Here is a 4706-nt window from a genome sequence, read left to right as displayed (position 1 = left end):
TCTTGCTGGCAGTCCATATCCCCCTCCACCCGCCAAGGTGTCTGGAATGACTGCTACCCAACCCCAACCAGGCAGGCAACCCCGGAACCCTCAGCTGCTCGGATCTGTGTGCTGACATCACGGTATTCCTTCTCTCCGGCTGTCATCAACAGCAATGTCCACTCCAAGATGGGACAAGCGGGAAATTACAGATCCCCTTATCACGCTTGTCTGCGTGAATGCGTGCACACACACACACACACACACACCCCAATCAAGCCACACTGCTGATTTAGACAGAAGGCATCTCTTGCGGAGGGTATAGCTCAAGTGGTAGAGCGCATGCTTAGCATGCACAGTGACCTGGGGCAATCCCCAGTCCCTCCTTTAAAAAATAAATAAACCTAATTACCTCCCCCAGACACCCACAAAAACCCCATAATGCATCTCTCCATTGTTGGGATATCTCGATAACCCATGTCTTCCTAAAATCCCAAAAAGGAAATGAGGAACTGTACTTTATTCTTTCCCTTAACTGGTCTGAGGAAAAATACCCTGCAGGGTTTGAGACTGGACATTTAGAGGCAATGCCCACGGATCTGACCAGCTGCCCTCCCTCCTGATTGGGTCTCTTCTCCTTCCCACAATCCACCTGGGCAGAAGGACCCGGATTTCCCACCCTGTCCTACTCTGGCTGGTACTTCGCCTCCATCATTTTCTCCTGCCCACCTGCAACACTACACCTCAAGGGTGACCCTCTATTGTGAAACAACCTATGATCTGAGTCTGCCAGACACAAGTCTTGGACAGAATTACCCAGATATCTTGGAAATAGGGACATCGGAGGATGAAAATCCTTTAGTTAACAATCTAGAAATAACACTCCTAGATCATCATTGTTCTTTGGAACAGAATGGCCTTAGGCTGGACTCACTTCCAGCCAATGGAGCCGAAAGCTTCAAACATTTTGTGTCTCATATTGGGGATGGAGATTCCTGTACAAGGCATTGGCTTGATGCTCTAATCTAAGAGCAGACCGAACTTAAGCAGGCAGATTTGTGCACTTTTATATGGTCACACTGCCACACCCAGAGCTGACTTAGTGGAGAGGCTCTCCCCTCCCATGTGTCTTTTTCCCTCTGTCCCCTTTCTCTCCATCGCTCTCCCTTCCCCTCCCTTCTCCCCTACTCAGCTGGCCCCCTAGTGCTTGTCCATACAGAAAGCTCAGTGCCGGAGAGCAGTACCCAGAGAGCCTTCAACTAGAATGCATCACACATGGTCCTACGAAAAATTTGCTAGGACAATTATGCTCTTTAAAATATGACTCCTATTCACTGCTTTGGTTTCCCAGCCTTTGTGCTTCAGGCTAAATTATTACTCAGATGCCTGCCAGGCCGGGTGCTTTCTCACCAATTATCTGAAAGACCCAGAGAACGGTACTTACATCAAAGCCCGGCCTCCTGACAAGGGCCACCTGGCCAACTGCACACACAGGCATCTCTCAGCTCCTCGCTCCACTTGGCAAAAAGCTATTTCCATCTCAGTCACAACGTAACAAAGGACTAATTGATGCGAGCATTTTTCTTTCCATCTTTCAAAAAATAAATTGAGCCAACCCCACAAGCTCATCTAGAGGAATTAATTAGGGGATAGGAAATCTCCAAAGCCATCCTCAAATTGAGATTGAACAAAGCCCAGGGAACAGATGGCTTTTCATCTGAATTCTTTAAAACCTTTAGCACTCTACTAATTCCCCTACAGGAATGAAAAAAAAAATTGCTAAATGAATTTGAGCAAACCATCTCACTAGGTGTTTAGTTCCCCTAAGGCTCCTTTTACTCTAGGAAAAAAAGAGAAAGACAAAACCCACAGGTACACTCCCCGCTGACATTACTGTAATTCCATTTGTTCATCTGGGTCCTTCCCTTAGGACTCCTTGTAAACCTCCCCAGCCTTGCTGACGACCCAACTCGGGCAGTGATTTCCTCGCTTGACGCAGATGACCAGAGACAACCGCTCAGAACCATAAGGATTATGTCAACACACACAAAACAAAATCCAGAACCAGGTCGCCGTTCAAGCAAAGTGGAAAAAAATGGGACACAATTTTGTTATTCTGTTTCAGATATCTGGGGACTTCTGGGGCAAGGGCTGGGGAAGTTTGAGTGTGTTATCCTCACAGCTGAGCAGATTTTTTCCAGGACAAAGCTGACATATAGAAATATGGTGAGGGAGACGGGGCTGCCTCTCATTTGCATGGTTCACAAGATGCTACCCTTCTCCACAAGACCCTGGAAGGGTAAACTGCTAGAATTTACACGTTTTCTATTCAAAGGATTTCTAAATATACATCCCATGAGAAAGGGCTATAAATTTTTCGGTGTTATTGATTTATTATCTATTCTGATTCACATTTTAGACTGAATAATTTTATTTAGAATTCTGACCTTCCACTAGAATCTCATAACATTCTGGATTCCATCCTTTTGGGGGTTTTGAATAACAATTTATATGAAATATAATCTATACTCACAGATTAGACCATGCCAGGGAAGAGTCCAATGGACGAAGGAAACTCTAAATTAACACAATTCTGACACAGGTTAATTCTGATACATGAATTAGAATGGGCACTGGGATAGGGGTCGTAGAGGGAAATAATATCTAAAAGAAAATACTGGAAGCCAGTCGGCGAAGTGGGGAATTTTGGTTTCCAGTGCTTGACCCCAGCCCCAGGACACTCCACAGGCTGACCCAAAGACTTAAGCCTTCACTGACAACAGCTGTCTGGGTCCCTTCCTTCTCACCTGCCTGCCACTGGCCCATTACAGCTACTATAACAGCCCTTGTCTCCTCCATTATTCATCCTCCTTGGTCTTCTCTACCTTAGAAAAATTTCTGACTTTACAGAGGTCCATGGCTTTCATGCTGAGTATGAGAGAATTTTAGTCCCAGGAGTCGTTCAGAAGGGAAGGGCCGCTACAGCAAAACTTCTGGAAGCAGAATTATAAACACAATTATATACACACGATCTAGTTATATTGCTTATAACATCATTCACTTAAGAAACAGTCGCACTCAGCCAGGAGTTAAGAAAAAGTTAGCAAGTAAAATAGAAATGATCTTTGTCCCCTCGGAGTTTTACATTCTTTTGGGGGAGATAGTCAAATATCCCGTGTATGTAATTACAAACTAGAATAAATTCTATGACGATTAAAGGATAAGGAGTATATGGAAGTGGAAACCAGCCTAGGCAGGAATGTCAATCTTCCCTGGAAAATCAGTTTTTGAACTGATATCAGGAAAATGAGGGGACATTAAAGGATAGGGACGGGCGGGCTGAGTGTATTTCAGGAGTTGAAAGAAACCCACAGGGCTGGAAGGGAGTCAGCAAAGGCTCAGAGGCAGACGAGGGCTTCCAGCCTGCAGGGCTCTCCTGTTTCCCTCCTCTCTCCTCTCTCCTTCCAGGCAACCAAGAGATAGCATAGACCAGGCGCCTCAGAAATATCCCAACCAAGGGGCCGAGGAGCTAGTGTCTTCATTCACCGATTCTCATGAATCTTCCATCAAAGAACGCTGGGGAGGGGCACACTAATTTTCCAGCACCTCAGGACCACAGTGCCTGAGTCGAGCACACTGTGCTCAGACCCCACCAGAGAAAGCCTTCGGGTGGTGGGAGGCTGGGCCACAGCAGCGAGGCTAAGGGGCACCTGGGCCAGTCACTGTCATGATCAGCTTCATCACCACAGATCAACACCTGTGCATACGGAGCAGCCTTAGTAACATCAGAGAGCATCACCCTTCCTGTCTCCATCGCACTCTTCACATCCTCCTACACTTATATAAGGAGGCTGCATGTCTGAGCAGTACGTCTCAAGTATTTCTGTGTGATGCTGTCAGAAGCACTCTGCAGCAGGTAGAGGTTATTACCCCCATTTGACACACTAGAACATTGAGAATTACTGAGACAGAGCAAATTGTTCAACACCTGTGTTTAAAGAAGAACCTTCAGTTCAACCCAAGCCATCAGTTTCCATACCCACTTTTATTCCTGCCATGTCACAATGACACAAGTGCCATATGACAAGAGAGTCCACAAATTTGTTCCAGACTTAATCACACAACTGACTTCAAGATCCATAGGGAAAAAGAGTTTCTCATCGTTTAACTTAGTCTATCGAATTCTAAAATGTAACAGAATTGCATTTTGAATGATAATAAAAACACCAATAGGAAGAAAATAGAAGTGGGCGTTTCCCCTCCAGAAGACCAACATAGAATATATACTTACGTGACGAGCAAGAAGACTAATTATGGAAAACAATAGAAGATGATGCGAGGAGTTCCGTCGGATTGACTTCACTGCCTTCTGAACAGGAAGGACAAATACATAAGCCAACTCTCTTGGAGTGAGGATAACATCACAGGGACGATGCTATTACACTCCTTTCTAGACCCAAGATCCTAGTTCTTAAGCTTCACAGGTGAGAGTAAATGAAACTGAACTCAGAGAGAAGCACAGTCTTCTGAAACTCTATCCCTGTCTGAAAACGTTTGCCAATTCTCCTCAGATCAATCCTGAAGCACACGTTTGGGCATCAGAAAATAATTTCTCATCTGCAAGTATCACAGATCAAATGTCAGTGTTGAGGGGCACTGGTTGTGTTTTGTAGAAGTGTGCTTTAGTGTGAGTCTCATATTCTGGCTTATGACACCCCTTTTCAAAG

This window comes from Vicugna pacos, chromosome 19 (genome assembly GCF_048564905.1).
Source record: "Vicugna pacos chromosome 19, VicPac4, whole genome shotgun sequence".
Lineage (NCBI taxonomy): Eukaryota > Metazoa > Chordata > Mammalia > Artiodactyla > Camelidae > Vicugna > Vicugna pacos.
This window is presented reverse-complemented; position numbering follows the sequence as displayed.